Raw genomic sequence first — 23232 nt, forward strand, 5'->3', positions numbered from 1 at the left:
TCATAGATGTATAAATAGCATTCTGTGCATATTTATTTTTTATTAGCTAAAGAATAAATTCAATGAAAAATCTATATTTGTCAGGACTTATCAAGTAATTCAGTATCTAGTGCACCTTTAACAAAGGTCCTGAATTTTGTGAAATCATGCTGAAATTTTATTTTATTTGTATTTATTTATTTATTTATTTTTTATCTGAGCCATCCTTCCACCTGTTGGCAGCTCAGCGGCAGCTCAGGTCAGACTGGGAATTGAACCAGTGACCCTGTTGCTCAGAGCTTGCACTCTTGAGCGAGCTCTTAACCAACTGAGCCACTTGGCCGGCCCCATGCTGAAATTTTAATCTACGGTACTCCGTGATTGAGATATGTCTTCCTGTGCTCTCCTGGTTAGCGGGGAGTCCTTGTGATGTGGCCCCCAAGCCCCCAACAATGACAGCGTAGTTGGATTTGAGCCTCAGTGCTGACATCAGTCCTGTGACAGTAAACATTTTATTGGGTTGTCGGAAAAGTCATGACACATATTTTGCAACGAAAAACATAGAAAAAAATACATCATGACTTTTCCGACCACCCAATAGTTCAATTGGCTGAGGCTTGCTTTTCCCATCTGTGTACTACAGATTTATTTCAAGGAATAAGTGAGATTAGATAAATGTAGTAATCAACACAGCGGCTGGCATATTAACATAGTAAGTGCTCAATTACGAACGTGTGTGTATATACACATATACAAACAAAAATTGAAGTGCAGAAAGTTAAGTAAACTTTCTGAGTTGTCAACAGTTTTGGCAATTGGTCCACAACAGTTTAGGCTCCTCGTCACACAACTGAAAAATGATAGAGAGACTGTGAGGATTCAAAGTCCGTGCCGTTTATTTCCACGGCAGCTTGAAACTCCTGAATTTTTAAGACCAGAGTCACCATTGCTTTCCTTGATTCCATGAGGATCAACAGCACTGTTTACCTACCAGGTGTCAGGCACTATTCTAAGTATTTTATATTGGAGTAGTTAATTCTTTGTAATCAGTATTTGACCTTGAATTTGAATTGTATGTCATACATTTTACCAGTTTTTTTCTTATATGGTTCAAATGTTTAATGATTTTGGCATACAAATAACAGTCAGGAAATCTAGTTTTCTATACAACTCTAAAGTGAAACTGTATAGGAACTTGACACTCATTCACATGAAAACATGTATAGTTTCCTAGTGGTAAAATAGCAACGTATCAATATCTGGAAAATTATTTTTTCTGTACTTTATACTGTCCATGGCTAAATTCCGGTCATCCTACCTGGCTAAATGAAAAAGAAGGATTATTACTCTAGTTTGCGGTTAATATGTCTGTCAGTTAGGAATGCTTGCATGACGCCCAATAGCGTTAACTGAGCACCCACTTTTCCTAAAATACTGCAGATTACTGGCAAACCCTACTATCACCGTTGGAGCCAAAGAGCCAGATGGTAACAAATGTGCAATTTGTTATTTGTGGTGTTTGATATCATTTTGGCATTTTAGTTTTCTGTTCTTTGAAGTCTAATATTTTTAAACTGATTATATAGCTACACAATTATTTGCACATCAAGTCAGAATAGTTTCCGGAAGCCATCGTAGAAAAATGAAAAATCCAGTAGTCATTCCTTCACTACCGTCGCCTACCATCTATCTCTGATGGGAAGCACTTCCAAAAATGCAAATGCAAGCGTGTCATTCCTCTGATCTCACGGTCTGCACCAGTCTCTCAAACAGTGGTCCAGGAAACATGACCTGTATCAGAAGCCCCCCGAGAAGGAGGTTGAAAATTGCCATCCCTGCCTATTTACAGAAGTAACATTCCAGAGGACCCTGCCAAGAATCTGTAATTTTAAATGAGCATCCCCCATGATTGTTTTGCTCAGGAAAATTCCTTGGCTCTTGGATGCACAGGAGCAGGCCCCTGACCCGCCGCATGATGGACAGAGATCTTGGTAAACGAGGTCCCTCCTTGCCTGATTATGGCCGCATTTGCCAACAGTCGCTTTGCCCATTCCGCTCCAGATTCACTTGTCTTTGACCTGCTTTTTGATACGGGGGTTGGACACTGTACATGTCCCGTTGGTCAGCTGCTGATTAGTTGTAGAGTGATTAGTTGTATGAGTAGAGGGCGCTGGGGGGGACACTGCAAAGCCATTATCAAAGACAGGGCTCCTACTGGTTCTGAGTGCTGTTTTTCCAGGCTACCCCCAGGCTCCTAGGGCAAGGCTGCCAGAGGTGTTGCCCGGTGGTGTTCCCTCTGCAGCAGGTTTGGCTGGCATTCCAGCAGGTGGCTTCCAGCTTGCCTGCTCTGTCCTGTGGCGTCCTAGTGAGCTCTGGTCCAGCTAGTGGGCAGTAGCCATACCCTGTCCTTCCAGATAGGAATCTTAGCTTTGGGGGAAGGCTGCGCCTTGTTTCCTCAGACTAAAAGGTAGCGGCTGCTCTCTAAATGCTATCTTCATCTTCTCTGGAATTGTCTTTTTAGTAAACTTCACATTTTTGTCCAACCTTCCTTTTGTCTCCTCTCTGGCGCATTCTTGTTTTACAATATTTTCCAGAATCAGGTCAAAAGTCACCCCTTCAAGATGGCCTTCCTTTGTATTTTCAGAGGAAGAGGAGAACTTGCTTCTCTGTGCTTTTGTAGGGTCTGTGCCACATCTGTTCTATAGCATTTATTTCCCATGATCAAAACTGCCAATCTCCATAGTCATTGAAGCCCCAATAGCCATGTTCTATCATTTAGGTGTTCACGTCACCTAACCCTTATTAGATTCCTCCTCTCCCTCCTCCTCTTTCTTCATCCTCTAAATTTATGTTTTGAAGGGGAGTTACTGCGTTCATATAATTTGGGGGAAGTGCTCTTTAATCTCCATTCTGAATGGACTTCCTCATGGCTGAGTGCGCTTTTTGCTTGTCTCAATCCGTAGAGAAATATGCCTTGTAGAGAAGGAAGCTAGCACACATCTGTGATTTCTGTAACACTGAACACTGAGCTGTTAGCCATTGGACCGATGCCAGCACACATTTCTCATTGACAATTAAACACCCATCAACTGGTAATGACGACTCCTAGTCACTGTGGCACAGACCAGACAGAAAGGCTATGATCTCAATGGGAAAAGTATTTGATCTCATTATTCATCCTTGGAGCCATTCACTGCCTCAGAAAGTTGTAGACTAAAGTCCCTCCCTCAGTGAGCAGAAAGCCACAATACAGTAATGCCTTGGTTTGTGAGCATAATTCGTTCCGGAAACAAACTACTCGTATAGTAAGACATCGCTCGTTTACCATGTTAAAATTTATTAGAAATGTTGGCTCGTCTTGCGGAACACTCGCAAACCAGTTACTTGCAATCTAAGGTTTTACTGTACATGGAATTATTTCTGAGACGTATACACATTCTATTGTCTGTTGCTTTCTCTTTGACTTGAGTAGGTGTGTTATTGGTAAACATTTAATATTTCCTCAGTTATTAAAATTCTAGTTTTCAAAAGTAGCTAGAGCATTGCATGATATACACACAAAAAGTTGATGTCAAAAAGGAACACATTTTTTTTCACTGTATTTGCTTCTCAACAGTTGATTTAAAAATGTTAATATTTATTTTTAAAAATTATTAACTTTTGTAGTCACAAAATGCATACCATGGCCAGGAAAGTTTTTAGAACACAAGCATTTGGAAATCTATACCACACACAGGATAAGAGCAAGTTTGGTTTCTTGAGCAAGTAGCATGCAATTTATTTCAATACATTTTTGACACTCCCCTAGTGCTACTAATAATATGATGCTATCTCGTTATTTTTGACATAGGATCTAAGCTTTATCTAGTCATTTCTGAATCTCAGGCTTTCACTCTTTTTTGTGAGAAAATGATACAAATTCTCAGCTCTGAAAAGTAATCTGACCATCAGTGGAATTGCATTTGTTTCTAATATACCCAAACTACTGACAAAAACATGGTGTGTGGTTGGACTCTGGATAAGATATTTTATTTCACTTGTTTCTAAATATTGGGTATTTAATACTGCAAAACAAACAAAGTAAGTTTAAGAAACCAAAATGTGTTCGTTTCTGAGAATTCCCTCTTTTCATGATATTTATGCTTTAACTTTTTGATCTACACACTTCCATGCACTGCCTTTATCCCACTATACAGAATATTCTTTGTTGTGTGTTTCAGAAAGCTTGTAATTATAAGAATGAGAACAATTTTTTAAAAATATATAGGTTATTGAGTCTTTGAGAATTAGGTTTTACCCTCTATACCAAAATAACTACCCTTGACTTTCAAATATTTCATTTGGATTAAGTTCTAAGTATTAGTTTTGCCACGTATTGTAACTAAATTATTTTACTGGAAAATGAACAAAGGAAAATAATTGTATATGACCTGTGTTTAACTGATGTAAGGAGGGTGATATGGGGCAGACATTACTCAATGTTAAAACAAATTTTGATGAAATATTAGACCTTTGTAGAAAAATACTAAAGTCTTTTAAATTATAAGAAAGATAAAAAACTCTGAAATATTCATGTTCAAATATTTATCAGGTACTTTTATCACCATATATATATTATATATATACTTTTATCACTATATATATATATACACTTTTATCACTATATATATATATATATATATATAATTTGGTATACCATTTTGTTTATTCCTCAAAACTGTAAGGTTGTAAGGTTAATAAAATAATTTATTTTATAGGTTAGAAAATGAGATTCAGAGAAGCAAGGAACCATGAATTCAAATTAGTAAGATTCTAAAATAACTTTTAGGGTTGGAAAATGTATGAGATGTGAAAAATTAAGTAACAATTGCCACAGAAGGAACTCTCCTTTGCCTAGGAAAACCTAGCCTAAAATCTCTGGTTAGGGTTAAGTTTTAAAAACGTAATACCAAAATTGACCAGCATGAAAATCAAACATACACCATTGGAATGGTGCCTGATTTGGAATCTGGTACAAGTTTCCCCCGTTCTTTTACTGTGTCTGGGGGCACCGTGAGTGGACCTGAATTAACGCAGTACGATTTGCAATCTGCATCTATTCCTACAGCACGGTTTAGTGGTTAAAAGCTTGGAGTCAGTCAGCTTGAGATAGCTTGTGAACGTGGGCATCCTAGTTACATGTTCTGTTTCTCAATTTTATTATTTCTTAAATGGAAGTATCAATATCACCTGTCTTCAAATTGTGTCATGTGGATTAGGTGACATATTACTTGGCAGACATCCATTGCTAGCTCTTAATCTTCAACTGTTTCTTTTTAATTATTAACTATTATGATTAATAGTTCAGTCTTTACCAGATAGCTTAATTACAAATACATGTGATTTAATTATCACACATTCCTTTTACATGATTTTTTGCTGGGTTCTATAATAATTTTCTGAAGAGATTATACATTTTTAAAAAGCATTTCGTTTAGCACTCTAAAGGTACTTTGTCTACATAACAACACTGCATTAAATAGGTTTAATTGATTAACAAATGAATGAATGCAAATGGATTCTGATTGTCTGCCAACATTGTTTAATGCCATGATACAAATCAATTAATGATGCAAATCAATTAATGATGCAAAATCTGCAAATTTTTTTGAAAAAAAATGTACTCTCGATATTTACAGGAATGAGTATAAATAGCCATTTAAAAACAGATTATAAACATGCAACATGCATAGTCATTTTTAATTATAAATTGCATATGACAATTTGCAGGGCACTTCACTTGCTATATTAACATTGATTTCTTTTTTTGCATTTTGAAGAGTTTCAAGGGCAAAGGTTGTAAACTTGCACGAATCAGGACTATGTTCTGGTTTGACACATTTACCTGACATGCCGCTATAGACCAGAACTTACCTTTCAAAATGTGGAAAAGCTAGTTTGTGAAAGGTTATGAGAGAGGTCAAAGTGAAGTGTCTACCAGCTCTTACCTCTTGGCATGTGGTGGTCAGCCATCATTCAACTTCCCTGATCTTGCCCAGGACAGTGTGGAAATCTAAACATGGAGTCTTCACTGCCAGTCACTATTTAGGGTTCACTGTTGCCTTTGGAGCAGTCACCATAGATAGCAATGGAAGTGAATTCATTAAAAGTGTTATAACTCCCTAATACACTTGAAAATATTAGGGGCTCCAGTCAGTAGGAAACCTTCAGTTTTTCATTTAATTTCATCTAGTTCAAATGAAGCCATAAAATATCTAATTACCTTGCTTATTGTATAAGGTTAGAAGATGCAACTTTATTCATATAAAAAGTATCCTTAAAATAAATTATTTCCAAAGCAAAGCCTGAATATGTTTTTATAGTGTTGAAGGAAAGGGCAGAATTTCAAGAATGAATTGGATAATGAATTAATTTCAGGGATGAATATGGATAAATTTTATATAAGAATTTTCTACATCAAAAACAAACAAAAAAATTACTGCTTTGTTTACCTGTAGACCGAAGTCCTCATCTCTTCAAAGTAGTCAAGTATAGAAATTGTGTAACTATATTTACTCCACTTTGATTAACGTGGTTATATAATTTTCTATCCGCTAGTCTCTTACTTGTTTTTCTGTATCTTTTTTTATCCTTTATCTGTAAATGATCATAATAGATCTGAAATATTGCTGTTTGTTTTTATTGAATATAACGTCTCCCTTGTTGTTAACAAGTGCAAGTGGGAACCTCTTCTCCCTACTAAGACCAACTACAATTTACAATGTAATGTATTGTTAATAAAGTTTTTCAATTAGTCATGATGATGACGATGATGATGATGATATTATTTTAAAGGTTTCTCTTTTAGTTAGATCACCTGACTCTGATTTTTCTTCCTGTTGACACCAGATAGGTCAAAATAAGTGTTCTTACACGTAGTTGGACTCCCATCCTCTGATTTTCAATTGAGCATCTTCTAGTCTGGTGATCATCTACCTAAGTATAGCACCTTATGATGAACACCTGTGTTCAACAGACTTTCTAGCCTTTGCAAGCTTGCAATACCTGGTAAGCTAGGTATTTGTTATCCAGCAATGACAAAAGAGCAGCTGAGACTCAGAGAAGATGGGCGGCATGCCCATGGTCACCCAGTTAAGATCTGGCAGGTCCACAGTACAAGCTCCTTCGACTGTGGGATACAGCATTGATAAAAATTGAGTCCTATTTTCAGAGTCAAACAAGGTGGACATGGCCACCTTCCCTGACAAACTTGGAAAAGTTGCTTTACATTTTTTGAAACCGAATTTCCTCCTCTGTATAAATGTAGCATTCATTTTGGCCTAAGCCCCAGAAGGCGCAGGTGGCCACGAGCATAGCTGCTGCCCAGCAAGTGACATTGAAAAATGCAATTTCCTTTACTGCTCTTACTTTTCCTCTTTCCCGCCCTCGTTTCTGCAGTCCCCCCTTCTATCTTCTTTCTCTCGCGTAGAAGAATAAACCAAATGTCCAAGACCAATTACTGGCTCCATTTTGTTATAACCCATATGATTTGGGGGAAATTACTCTGTCATTCGAACTGGTTTTCTTTTATTGTAAGCAAGGGATGGATATCCAGGCTGAATATATGGATATATAAAGCTTAGTATACAGTGGATACTCAATACATGTCCCTTCCTCTCTGCTTCGCTTCTTAAATATGAAGCTCTATGCAAATGTCAGATCTTATTAGGAACTAAAAGGGTGTCATCAAATTTACATTTAATTTGATACCCAGAGTTACCCAGAAAAGGACATTTAACGCTGTGTTGTAACTTTTCAAGTGCTGTTTGCCAGGACAATGCATGGTTGCTTGCTGAGTATTTCAAAAACAGTATTGTCTTTTCTTTAGACAGGAAAGGGGGAAAAAATTCTTCTTCTCATACTCCACCCTTGAGTTGTCGATTAGAACCAACCTCTTTTACGTTATTTGAGCATTGGTCTTTTCCAAATACTCTTCCAGCGCTGAGATTTTATTATTCTATGATTGAAATCTTGCTCCTTTCTCTTTATATTAATCCCTTTTATCTTAACTATGAGATCTAACGACCTGATTCTCCTTGTTAAATGAGCTAATTTCATATTCTCTTAGCTTTTGTCCGGCCCCTACTCTAGTCCCCTTTGATCACTCCACACTGCCCCTAAAATCACTACTTTATCTGTTGTTTTTCTCATGCCAGCTCTCCTTCAGCCCTGCTGTGCTTCTGTACTCATTTTCCTAGATTATTGGGACTATTTTTCCCTCTCTCCATTTCCTCTCCTCCTTGTCTGTCTTATTTTCTGTTTCTTGTGTGTCCTGCCTTGAGTTCCTCTAGGATCCTTTTTTAGCCTCTCTTCTTCCATGCCACTTCTTCTGGGCTACCATCCAATCTCCCCTCTTGCAAATCAAAAATGACTATTTTTCACAATTTACAGAGAGGGTGGATTAAAGGAGCTAGGTAGCATATTTGTGAAGAACAGAAATGTGTATATAACATGAAATACAGGGCCGAAGAAAGATTCTAGCTTGGAAGCAAGCCGTGTAGATAGATAGTTACAATTGTCCGTGGCGGATGTATTTGAAGTGTTCCATTTCCCGTGGTAACAAGTAGAGGTTTGATGTGTGCCCAGGCCATGAAAGCATGTCTGAGGAGACCTTGGAGAAACCCTAAGCTTGCTAGGAGGTAGTACAAAATTAATGCTACATTTTCAGGGCTTTCCATGTCTCACATGTGATTCCCATTGTTATGTCACGCCTGTCCCTTGATGACTATGCAAGGTGGCTTATGATGTTATTTCCGTGTGTTTCACTGCTAGCATGTATTTAGCTCTTAATGCTGTTGTCTATTTTCTGGGGCCCCTGTAGCCTTTTTAAGTCTTTATTTTTTCTGCTACTTGTTCAAGATGAGTTTGCGATTTTATTTTTAGGTGTGAGTTACAACTTGTAAGGTTGAAACACATAATGTTGATATTTATTTTTATCAAGTGTCGATTATCAGAAGGTTTCTTTTCTGAGATATTTTTGAAGGCAAATTTTGTGTTTCAATGTATTAATAGGTAACTGGACCAAAATAATACTTTCATAAACTCCCTGCTAAATTCTCATGACATACTTGTTCATTTCTCAATATATAAAAATATGTACTTCTGTGAAGTAATTCACATGCCTTGTATTTATGTGGAATTATAATGAAGTTTCACCCATGCCATCTCCTTTGAGATTCACATAAACTCTGTGAAGTAGGTAAAACAGATATTGTTCCTTTTTCTTATGAATGAGATAAAGGCTTCTAGAAGTTTTATGACCTTCTCGAGGTCACATGGCCAGAAAAGACTTGAGACTGGAGTACTTAGGTCCACTCTGTTTATTCATAATCCATTGCTTTTTCTACCAAATTTAAAACCATTGCTATAAATGTGTATAGAATATGTATCTTCCTTAATTACTGAATTAAAAAATCATTAATATTTTCTATCATCATTACCCTAACAACTACAATTTGCCAGCCACCATACTTATATTATTTTTCATCCTTACAATAGACTTATAATCCAAGTCTAATCAATCCCAATTTATAGCTGAGAAGATGATGCTAGAGAATTTTCATAACGTGTCCAGAGATATTATTTCAGTAACTAAAAGGAACTAGCCTTGCATTTTAACTTAATCTACATCTGTGTGAATGCGTCTTATTTCTTCTGCCCCGTACAACATAATTTCTAAATAAATTATTTAGTATCACTTTCTTATACAGTTAGGGAACGTATTTTATTACTGTTATTCAGTTAAAAGGGCCAAAAATGAAAAGAAAAGAAAAGAAAAAAGAAGAATGAATTGCAGTGTAACACCAGCCGAACATCGGGGTAATATCCTCTCTACAGCCACTTGTCTAATAGTTGTTTTTTGCATCAGGGACTCTGTGACCAAATCAGTGACTTGCACATCTGTGCAGTGGTCCGCCTCCACGTGACTCCTGAGGCCAGATGCAGATTGAGACAGAGCAAAATGGTCAGAATCTCTCCCACAAGCGCATGCACACGCACACACACATACATGGCTTGAAATCCAATCGTCACATTGCAGTGATACCAACTGTGTTTGTTTTCTATTGCTGTGCAACCAATTACTGCAAAGTTAGTGTAAAATATGAATTTGTTTTCTCACAGTTCCCGTGCATCCGTGGTTGGAACCTGGCTGGTCTGGGTCCTCTGCTCAGGATCCCCGTAGCTGCAACCCATGTGTCACCGGGTTGCTTTCCTTTGTGGACCTGAACTTGCCTTGCCAACTCATGCAAAGATTTTGTTGGCAAAAATCAGTCCCGTTTAGTGGTCGGAACAAGCTCCCCGTTGTCTTGCTGGTTTTCAGCGGAGGATGGCGCCGTCCCTCGAGGCCCTGTGGCTTTCCCTCACACATGGCAGCCATCCTTTCAAGCCCAGCAGGAGAAATTTTCACTCTGGTCTGTGCAGACTGAGTCTTGTACAGTGTCACAAATCCACCACCTTTGCCATACGATAGAACCTAATCAAGCGAGTACCTGTTCTGCCACCTTTGTTATAATGTCTTGCCTACAAGCAAGTTGTAATTCTACCTACACTCGAGCAGGGAGGAGATAATTAAAGGAGAGGACTCATTGGGTGTAATCTTGGAATTTTGTCTAACATACCAACTCACAGGGCAGAATTTTCTAAGTGGAGCAAACATGGGCCTCCTTTTCTTTCCACTTAAGTTGATGGGAAAATGACTTATTGGTCACAGGGACTCAGACACCAAGTACCTGTGCATAAAAAGCGCTGAGGAGAATCCAGTGTTTCCTTTGTCCACCTGTGGCAAACAGCTGATGTGCTTCCATTCACTGTTCTCTGTTGAAAATTACGTCTTGCCATTGTCTTTTGTTGTTTCTCTTCTACTTCTAACTTAATGCATTTCTGAATGATGCAAATAGATTGAAAAAGTAATAATTAGTGCCATTACAAGTCGCATATATTTTTTTCAATGTGAGTATGAAAGTTCATCACCTGTGAAGGATGTAAAATCTTATCTACCAATATATATATGTTTCAATTTGTAGGTATAAAATAAGAGCACAGGTAGGTTTTTAAATATTCTTAAACATGTCCTGAGGTGCTTTTTTTCTCCTGCAGAATGATTTTAGCTTTAGCCAAGACTGTCATAATGTAACTTCATAGTGTAACGATAATAGCGTTTCTGGGAAAATACAGTTTCCTACGTGGTAGGTATATTCAATTGAAGTTTCCATTCACTGAGAATTCATGAGGCTGAGTCTGAGATTTACTGACGATGGACCAACATGTCATGGGAAGGCTTGATGTGTCGCTCAGTACCCTCTATTAGCTGAGGGTATAAATGACTGTAACGCTGATGATAATTTATTGCATAACAGTAAAATTTGACCACTGTCACATTTAAATTAATCATGTAACAGGAGGGTCTCTTTTGTTCTTAACCATTCAAAAGCATTTGTTGGAATTGCGGCTTTCCCGTGTCAGAGGAAACATTAGACCTGATTTGCTGCAGGTATCTCTTTGCTTCATGATATCCAAGCAAAGTCCTTTTTATATTTCATCTTATAAGTGTACTTGCAACTTCATGTTTGAAGTGTCAGTCTTTGTAAAATTAGCTCATCTTGTTATGATTTCGAGCTTTGATGTGAGTGAAAGGCTTCAATTGTGATGCAGGGTCACATCTGAGCGTAAACTGCATAGGCAAGGAGACTTACAAGATGAGTAAATCAAATACTCTTAGCTGTCTATGTGGATTATGAGATAGTATTTGCATAACTTTGAAGTATTTATACTGATGAAATTACAATAATTAAAATCATTGCTGTGTCAATTGCTAGATGCCACAAGGCATAGCAATTACTAGCATGCAAATCAGACTTTGTGTAAGCATTTTAAAGAATAATTACCTTATTTGATTCAGATGTGCCTGAAAGGCATTAAGAATCATTTGAGCTATTTTGCCTTCAACACTTTTTAGGTTCATAGATAATGTTGTTATTATCAATTATTTACTTTTGTATATCACTTTTCCTTATTTTGGTGGAAACTAAATGCCACAGATAAAATAAAAACACACAACTTTGCCGTAAGTAGGGACAATTTACAATATCATTAAATCTGCATGTCTCTTCAGCAAATATTTTTCTTTCTAATGGGCTTGACTCTGCTTTGTCATCAGTTTCATGCTAAATAGCTAATGCATACTCAGTGTCTACATTCACACAATTTAAGATCAGGGTTGTGAATTGCAGGAAAACGCAAGTAAGAAACGCAGATGTAAAAGGTTGCAAAATATCCTCTCAAAAATTTTTGTCACAGGTAATGTATAGGTGGTCAGTTGAGAAATTTAGTATTTAAATTGCAAATGTTTTGCTTCCCAAATTTAAAAACAAACTTTAACTAATGCACTGAAATGACAGCTGACATCATATTGGAGTATGTGAAAATTTAGAAATCATGAAGTACTTCCTCCAAGACGTTAAGTAAAGTGATGGTTAATGCAGGTTTATTCCATATGATTGTTTCTTTAACAGAATACCAAGTCCTGATGCATTTTTGAACTGTAGTATAAGTCTCCTAATTACAAAGACTTTTGTTACAACACATTATCATGCAGAATAATTGTAAATCAATGAATCGAGACAGCAATTTTTGTGAGGACTGTGCCCAAACTGCTTTCTTTCATGGGCCTTGCTGAATTTCCTCTTGTATTTTAATAAGTAGTTTCTCTAAATAGGTTGAGTTTATATGTTATTTCCATTGAAAACTCTGGGTGTATTTATGATCAAAGCTTTGCTATTTTAACATCCATTACTTTGGTTTGTTGTCTGACAGCTCCTGAAAAAACACCAGATTTTGTATTTCAGTTAGTTGATCTAAAATGCATCTCTCCTTTTTGGATGGCTGTGGAGCTGATGTCTATTTCTCATTTTACTAAAGGCATGACTACCTGAAAAATATAGCTCTCATCCAGAATATATTTAAAAAATTAACTTTGGATTGTTTGCGTTAGCCTAATACTTTACTTGGAAAATACTTATATATGTGTACAGACACACAGGTGCTAAAAAATTAGTATTAAACATGTGAAGTCTGTGCCTCACTTTCCTACATCTCTTAGTAGCTGTATAGCTGATATGCTCGCTCTCATGAGATACAAAAAGTCCAATAGACAAACGCATGTTCCTCTTCAATAAAAGTCCTAAAGAAAGGTCCTAGAATCCTATCAGGTATATTTTAGGCATTTGTTAAATATTTGTTGATTGGCTGAGTAAAGACATGTACATAAGAAGAATCCACATTTACTAAAATATGTATGTGTTGGGAAAATTAAGAAAAGTAAGTTTCATTATGCAGAAAGAAGTTTCAGGTACCACGTTGTGCAAGAGAAAAACAAAGCTTGGGTTTTATCGTGCCCATTCTTGATGCCATTTGTCTTTGCATACTATTTTAATCTTTTACAACAAAAGTATTGAAATATGGAAAAGGGAAATTGGGACCTAGAAGTTCTTATGGAAAATAAAGCTTATGACAAAGTCTGGTGTCTTCAACCACTGGAAATTAGAAAGATTTATTGATTTTACATTTTGTGTTTTTTTAATCCAATCTTCTTTATTCTGGCCTCTTTCTTGTTGAATGACTGTGGGGAATGTATTTGCCTCTTTCCCTGTCTTTTACACTGTAGTTTTATTATTTCAAATAAAGCTTTCAATAGATAACATTCCTTTCAATTCTTTCCTATCTTACAAAGGCGCATGGAAAAAAAGTTCCACCAATGACTCTTAATTACATTGGTTTACAGCAACATTTTATGTGACTTGGTTACAGGGCCTGTTACAGCCCATAGTAAAGTAAAAAATGTTCCTTTGTTCCCTGTGGCAAAATGATGATCATTAATATAATCATTCTGGGCAGAAAGTCGGGCAACGTGAATACTTTCGTTATTATAATGCATTTGAATAATAGTGTCATTACGTTACCTCTCTCTTTCATAAAAGATATATGCGCTGAACCGCAGTAGATGTAGATTTCTAGAACACATCAAGTCAAGATTTACAGAAAAATCTAAATTCTTTTCTTTTATGTCTTTTCAAGTAATTTTCCAATGCTTCTGCAAATACCCTGGTCAAAAACTAGCACTGACCAAATTATGCATCCAGTGTTTCTTGATATGCTAAGAAAAAAAAAATGGCATAAGTAGACCACCTGTGTGTAGATGACTTTATTTCAATTTTACATAGTTTGCATGAGGATCATGATGTGTTTATGTTAATATTCTTGATGTTTGCAGATGAGCATAATGCACTAAAGTTGAGCATACAACAGAGTATAGATCTCATTTGGTCCAGGGCAGCGACTGAAAACAAGCAGAAGCACAGTATTTTCTGGAGACCGTTTTAAGCATGGGAGTCCCATTCTCTTCCCCAGAATTGCAGAATCTGAGTCTCAGGGAAGTTCGGCCTTGGGACTGTACATTCTACACTTCTCCAGAGATGTTTGTGCACAGCCAGGTCTGGTAATCAGTGCCAGGTTTCAGGCTACAGAGAGAAGCCCTGGAGGGTATAGGTGTGTCCCAGAGACCACAGAAGGGTGAGGCCAGTGGGTTTAAAGCTTGCTTGACTGTATCTTATTTTCCCTCACTTTAAAGCAAATGCACTTTTTAACTGTTTGTATGTAGTTCCAGAGCAGACTTCATTGTGCAAAAAGATTTATAGCCAAAACTAGTTTAAATATATTTATTCTTCATCTGGTACTTTATCTAGTTGATATAGCTTTTGACAAATATTTATGTCTTTAGTAAGATCTTTTCCTCCAAAATATATAGGAATGGGTGGACTTTATTTTAAACATGAAAATAACCAAACCTATATCATAAAACAAAATTTAGCATTATGTTTAAGGGCAAAATAGTGGAATTTATAAGAAAACCAGACACCAGACAAAGTAGTTTACTATCTACGATGTATTTTAATATTGTTTTGGAAGGCAGCTTAATGCAGTGGACATAACAATAAACTGTAAGTTTTATGTGCTAGAAAAGAAAACTTAAAAATAGCATAATTTATAAATCCAAGAGACTGAACTAAGAAACAGTTAGAAACCATTAAGTAATAGGTTGTGCGGTCAGTTAAAATTTTAAGTGTCAAAAGCCAGACCTTTCTGTATATAAATTCTAACTAGGAAAGATAAATCATTGGAGAAAATATACAATTGACAGTAGCAATAAATATTATAAAATACTTAAAACCTCACCATAAATGTTGAGGAACTACATGAAGAAAACGGTGTAATTCTATCAAAGGGTCAATATAGGAGCACAAGGTAGAGGATAATAGAGATATGCCTTGCTTTGGGAAGGAACACAATACTACAAAAAAAGCAAGAAAAGTACGATAAAGATATCAAATACCTCAAAATCAATCTACATATTCACGGTAATGCTAATGAAAAAACAGACAGACTTTGTTAAAGGGGTCTGTCAAAGATTCTAAAGTTTATGTGGAAGACTAAACCTATAAGAATAAGAACATTATGAAAAAGAAAAAAAAATGATTACATGATTGTTAGTGATAAAAGGAAAGGCCTAATAAATAGAGTCATATATCATGAAATTTCATTCACAAAAGTTGTGTAATATCATTACTACAATTCATAGACCAAAGAGTCCAGAAATTAAACAATGTACATATTAGAATATGGTAAAGACAGCATTTCAAATTAATAGGGAAAAATAGCACTTAACAATTGTGTAATAAGCGAATTCTGCTTCTGGGGAACATAGAGTAATATGGACAAGGAATAACCTCCTGCCTGAAATAATTAAACACCAGACAAAATACATAAAACAATGGTTTGCAGACATTGAACACTGAACAACCTAAGACAGTGATCACTGAGACAGGATTAGCAATTGAAACCAAGTCCTGAAATTGTCCTAGTTTACAACGGGAGAGAAATTCGAGAACGATGGTAGTAGGGGCCGCCAGGATGGAGGTTAGTCATCGCCTTAAGTTAAGGAGTTGGAGCTGGGAATACAGGGAGGTCACAGCAGCTAGAATTCCCTGGACAGATTACCAGAGAGAAGAGGATAACACAGAGGTAGAACTGCAGAGATCTGCAAGGGGGTCCCCCTCAGGTCTTCAGCTGAGTACCTTACAGTTCATACACATGAAGAAATTACCCCAGGCTGAGAAACCTACCAACTAACAACTCAACCAACCAACCAACCAACCAACCAACCAACAAATAAAAGCAACAAAGGAAGCAACCCCATAATCCATAAAAATCAGGGAATTTATATCACCATGAGCCAAAGTGGAAAACCTTGTAATTCATGGAAAATCAGGTAGAATACTTAGAAAGTTATTGCTTCAGTAGTGGAGCAAAATTAGTCTTCCGCTAAAGACTGACCTGATCTTGCACGTCAAAGCTTAGAAGCAAAACTCAAATGGATCAAGCTGTTTCTAAGTAATTTAACTGCATCCCAGTCCAATACTCAAGAATAGTTCTAGAAATACAAAAGTATCCTGCACTCAGTTAATATAAAATTAAAAATGCCTGGCATTCAATCAAAAATTACTAGAGATATAAAGAAACAGGGAAAGATAGTCCATCGTAAAGGAACAAAAAAGTCAATAACAACACGGTGGAAAGTGATAAAGATTATCTAATTAGTAGAAAAGAAAATAAACCAATTTTAACTACATTGCATATGTTCAAGAAAGTAGAGAAGAGCACATTATTTGAAGACATAGGTGATAAAAAAAAAAGATACCCTACGGATCTAAGCAAAGGAATAAAGAGCACTGGAATGGTAAATATGTGGGTAAATATGAAATACTTCTTTTCTTTTTAAATATTTTTATAAGAAAACTGACCATTTTAAACAGAAAATAATAGTATTGAAATTTGGGATTTTTAACACATTAAGAATTAAAAATATATAATAACAACCTCATAAAGGCCAGGAAGGGGAGAGTGGAACATTGCTCTCATGACACTCTTCAAGCATACTTCCCACGGAAGTGAAGAGATTGTTCCTGTTTCCACCCTGAGTTACACTTATGCAAGCTTGAAAGCATGACTGCCTGTAGTCTCTGATTTCCTAGAATCACTTCTTAAATTCTGCCTGAGGCCTCTGTTTTGAAAAGGCTCAAACCTGAGTTCCCCCAGCACAGAGCAGAATAACCTAGACTGTCATCGCTGGTTGACCTCAGAACGTCATTTTCTTCCTGAGGTCACCCATATTCACTTGTTTCTCCTTCCTCCATTCAAGCCTTCTCATGTAAATCATCTCTGAAAAGTGAATCTGACCACCAATTCAACACACATGTATGCTGAATCCTAGTGAAATCTGAGATGGGTCTCTAGTTACAAATAATAATAATAACAATAACAATAATTTAGTGGCGCTGAGTCAACTAGGAAAGTGGATTTTAGTTACAAAAGAGAGAGTCTAACTGAGTACCAAATTATGAAGTCTCTATATGGACTTTCCTTTTGCCCTTTCTTACGAAGTTTTGAGAAACTCACCAACAGTGAAAATTAGTCTTGTGTCCACTCATGGTTTTGTTTTATTGCTGTGTTTATTATGACCTTAGAGAAAGGAAATATCCTTTCTGATTGGACTAATGTACCTCTTTCAATTGCCTGGAAGATGGAAATGAAATTACATATCACGAAGGACTTCGAAACAGCTGATGTAAGTTGTAAATTTGATAAGCGTTGTGCAGGTCAGCTTTTTTTCTGTAAACTTCCCAACCTGTCCTCCGGTTTCACGTTTCACAGAAACATGTCCTGACACATCTTAAGCAGAGTGTGATAGACTTGTGAACAATCTGAGATCAATACCCAGTTCCTGTTGGTTCTCCGACACTATAAGAGCTTTCCTTTCATGCATGGATAAATGGGAAGGGAAAGAACATTAGCAGAACTCAGTGGAGCCTCTCGATACAATTCTAGTTACGAATTGTAACATTTTAGAGAAGATATCTGCTTTAATTTTTAAATCAAATAGTAAAATGGATGAATGAAGCAAGAGAGGAGTATTTAAAAGAACAAAATAGAATGTGCAAAGCAAGTACAATTAAGTAAAATAAGTAACAGATGCAATATATAGCAGGCTTAAGAGTACAACACAGTGACTCGTTTGTGGAAAAGACAGTAAGTATTCACAGAACAGATACTTTTAAAGAAGAAAGTTAATGGAATGAAAAACGCATAAATAGAGGAGAATCATGGAAATCTAACCTACAAATAATGACTCTTCTCAAAGAAGGAAACACTAATGCAATAGAAGAAATGATAAAAAGCATATTAATTTTTTAAAGTATTAAGACCATTTACACAAAGGTTCATTATTATCTGGGAAAAATTACTGAAAGGAAACTTGTACTTAGGTATTTCTTGAAAAAACTTGCTAAGATTCCAAAAATAAAGAAAAAATAGCTGCTGTAAATATCCAGGTAGAAATAAGTAGCTTTTAAAGGAACCATATCAGAGACATGAAGAAATTAAAAATGAAAGCACGAGAAAAATTTTACGAATCCACCTTTGCTCAAAGGAGCAAAAATAGCAATTTTAATTGTCTCAAATGCTTTTTGTAGCAGATGGTTGAAAGCAAATACATTTTTAGATAATGTAGAAATAATAGAGAATTTAAAGTATAAGGCATTAAATAGAATAAAGGGAATCTTTTTATCTTGCTAAAATATTCAATCACAGTGAGAAAGGAATGTCCTGTATTATTCATGATAAGTCACCTGCTATAACAAACCATTTCAGTGATTTAACACAATAAATCTCTTTAATGTTGCACTCCAATGCAGGTATACTGGGCATTTTTTACTTCATACGGGGAAATAGCTTTCTAAGATTTAGTTACTTTGTTATCTTTTAGCCTTTCCATTCTCCACTGAAGTTTCAGGATATGGGCAAAGCACAAGTGAGGAGAGAGTGTGAAGAATTGTGAGAAGGGACTTCAAGATTAGTGCTACACTGCATGGATCATTTCCCTACATAATCTATTGGCTGGAGTCTCAGCATGTGGCCTCACCTAAAACACAGGAGGATGGGAACTACTGCTAAGCACTGTCTCAGGAAGAAAAGGCAAAAAATGGTATTAGTGATATTAGCAAGCACTGGCTTTCTTTGGTACAAGCACTAAACATTGATGTGTCAAAAATAACAATGGAAACAAATATTAAATTTGAAGGGAAATTGATAAGAAACTGGAAGTATTATAATATTTTAATATATAGTTATGTTAGAAGATAAGTTAAAAATGAAGAAGGTTATATAACCAATTTAAAATTCTGAATATGGCAGACAGACTACGTTGCCTTCTGAAGTGTGTGTGAAATGTTTACAAGACTAATAGGCTATTTCTCAATGAAGAAAGAAAGCTTCAATGGAAGAGAATAAATTGGTTATAAATTGACACTGAGTTAATTATTTTATATAAATCATTTACTTCGTGACAATCCCTTGTGTATAATAACCACATAGACATGGATTGAAAAGAAGTCTTAGAATATTAATATGAGATCGGCAATCAAGTGAGAAATCACCACCAATTTTATACTTTTTATAATGAAGTTTATATCAGAAATCAGTGAAAAATGGAGCATTATTAAATAAACACATTATGAGGGTTTATTCGTATTTGAGAAAAATTGACCTCTCTTCAAATAATTATGTTTAAATAAGTTCAGTTTGATTAACTCAATATAAATATCAAATTTTTGAATAAAAATAAAGTACGTAAAATCAGGATGGGGAGAAGTATGTTCCAAGTTATTTGTAAAAGAAAAATATCGAGGAACATGTAATTTATGTATGATTATTAATTTATGAGTGAAAATACAATATTATATGACAGTACAACCCAGCAAATATGTGTGCAGAAAATAAAGAAAAGAATACTACAGTATATTATATATATATATAAAATAGAGAAAGATCAGTATTAATATGGATGGAGAAATCACAAATATAAAGAAATACTTAAAATTAAAAATGCCTACTTGCACTAATATGTAGAAAAGAAAAAATGTCAATCTTTTAGAAAAATGGTCTAGAGAAGTAAACAGCCAAGTCGTAAATAAAAAATGTAAATTGATCTTAAACATATGAAAAATGGTAAACCCCACCCATAACATAGAAAAACAAGCAAAATTGACACTGAGATACAATTTTTTATTTATCAGGTTAAAAACAGATCTAGAATTGCAGTGTAATTTATTGGTGAGGCAATTACATTATGGAGAAATATATATTTACATATTTTTATGTATTTACATATTTAAATATATATACTATATATAAATATGTGTGAACATTTGGAATATCTACAATAACAACATATATATTTGACAGCAATTGAACTTTTAGGAATTTATTTTTTTAAATGGTGGTAAAAATATAAAAGATGTATGTGTAAGGTTATTTATTAAGAGCAAAAGACAATGAAATACCCCTCCCCCCAATCAGAAATGAGTTGAATGAGGAACTGCTGGAATAAACTATGCTATAGCCACAAAACAAAGTAGTATACATCTGTAAAAAATAATGAGGCATATTACTAATATACAACTCTGGATTGATCTCTAGGATATATTTTTGAGTAAAAGAATCAAGGTAGAGTTAAGTGTGTGGCAATAAAGAGTGTGTGAAAAAAACATTTATTTAACAATAAAAATCAAAAGAGTGTGTGACTGTAGATAAGTATTTGCTTACTCAAACCTGGGTTGAGTTAGAAAGGAAAAACAATTTAGCATCAATCAATCAATCAACCAATCAAGAGTTACCTAAGGGGTAGGGTAGGAATACAGTTGAGAAAACAGGCGTAAAAACTAATTTTGTTTGATCTACAATTTTTGTAAAGTTAACCTTGGAGTCCTATAAATACTTTACATAAACGTAAGACAAATTTAAAAATCTATGAAAATCCGAAGTAAAATGAAACAAAGTGAATTTCACTGTATATTTTAGTTGGTAGAACAAAAGCTCAGAGAACTATTTTAATTAACTGTAAGAAACTGTGATTTGACTGTATAGTCCAAGTGATGGGATACACCCTGAAACAAAAACAATTGCTAAATGATGAATGTATGAATAAATAAGTCAACACTATATTTTTAGTTATCATATTGGCATTGCTATTTGGAGTCTAATTCATGTTTATTGTTGCAAAGGAGCAGTTACACTAAGATTGACAATCTACATTTTCAGTGTGAAAAAAAGAAGATACATATCTAATACTGATGTGATTAAGTAAAACTTAGTGGTACTGAATTTTAATTGGTAGTAATAGAATGAACTTATGATGTATTTACCTTTAAAAAAAACATATTTCCTAGCTCTTTCCTTTGTAAAAGCTTAGAAAATATGATCAGGTAAGTATCACTGAAAGTACTGCTAGTGCCAGAATTGTGGTCTCTAATTACTGTTTCCCACTAAGAGGAAATAGGACTGTTTGGAGAAATGGCTGACTTCTAGATCTGACACAGGAGTTGTACAAGATGTGATAGCCAAGATTGAGGGATCTATCACAGACTCAGAGTCATGTCAAAGGGACTCAGAAGCCAGCAGGGATAGGCTCCCACTCGTCAAAGCTGGGGCATTGTGAGCTTCCGTAAAGATGATAACTATAAGGGATCAAAGACAATATGATAGGTTTAAATCTATCAGTCCATAATAATAGTAACATAAATTTAAAAAATATACAATCAGTGGTCACTATTTTTAGAGAACCAACCTCTTATTTTGAAAACTGATAAACAGAAGAAACAAAGCAAACATTTGTTCCCCCCATATCTATTAGGACTGTACTCAAGAGTTACCAACTAGGTATCAAACGGAAGTTTTTCTTTTTTATATGTTCCTGATAATAAATAATGAAAGAATAATTAGAGTAGCACCATTTTGCAATTCAATGAATTGATGCATCTTGGTAATGATCGTCAAATCAGAAGAAACAACCAGAGAGGAAGTGTTGAGTATCAATTTCATCTGTAGCATATGTTGTCTGATTGTCTCTCTTTGGGTGATTTTAAAAACCAGTTTCCTTTGTATTCTTTTTTTTGTTTACTCCTCCAAATCTACCTATTTTATAATAAATATTCCAGAGCTCTGTCTTTGGATATTCCTTACATAAACTTACTCCAGCTCATGGCTTTAGATGCCATTTATATAATGATAATACCCACATTTATATCTTCAAACCAGGCATCTCTAAGTCCGTATATCCAACTGTTTATTCAACAACTATAATTGAATGTTTTATTGTCAAAAGTAGCATATTTGCAATTGTGATAGGTTAAATTTTGTCCACCCCCCCCAAAAAAAAAAAACATGTTCAAGCCCTCATGCTTCAGGATGTCACCGTCTGTGGAAGTGGGGTTGTTGCAGATGTAATTAAGTTAGGATGAGGTCATTGTCGGGTAGGCTAGGCCCATATCCAATATGACTGGTTTCCTTATAAGAAGATGGTGATGCAATGTCACAGAGATAAGGAGAGAATGCTATGTGATCAGGAGACAGAGATTGGGGTTATGCTGCCACAAACCAAGGAATGCCTGAAATCAAAAGCTAAGAGGCAAAGAAGGGTTCCCACGGAGGTTTGGAGAGAGCATGGCTGAGCTAAAAACTTGGTTTCAGACATATAGCCTCCAGACCTGTGAGAGAATAAATGTCTGCTGTTTGAAGCCACCCGCTTTGTGCTACTTTGTCATAGCAGTCCCAGAAAAACAATACAACCATCACATTCCTGATTTTCCATCTTGCCCAAGACTGCCCCTCTCTCAGTCTTCTTCCATGTTGTCAGGAGTGACTCCATCTATCCAGGTGGTTGGGACCAAAACCTAGAACTCATCTTTACCTCTTTTTACCTCACATCCTTCATATTTAAACCACCAACACATCCTGTTGGTTTCACCTTTAAAATACATCCTGAAAATGACCACTGTATAACCCTTCTTTTTCTAGCACTCATTCCAAGTCATTGCCATCCCTCATCTGGATTTCCGAAATAATTTTCTAGTCGGTCCACCAACTTCACCGTGCACCCTCTGCTATGGATTCTGAACGTGTCAGTTTGAATGACTGTTTTAGAGCGAAGTCAGAGCATGCGCCGTCCTTGCTCCAGTTCCTCCCGGGGCTTTCCGCATGAGGCAGAATTCAAGTCCAAGTCCTCATCATGGTCTAGATGGACCCTTTTCATTCTTCCTCATTCCC

This window comes from Hipposideros armiger, unplaced genomic scaffold (assembly GCF_001890085.2).
Source record: "Hipposideros armiger isolate ML-2016 unplaced genomic scaffold, ASM189008v1 scaffold_80, whole genome shotgun sequence".
Classification (NCBI taxonomy): Eukaryota; Metazoa; Chordata; class Mammalia; order Chiroptera; family Hipposideridae; genus Hipposideros; species Hipposideros armiger.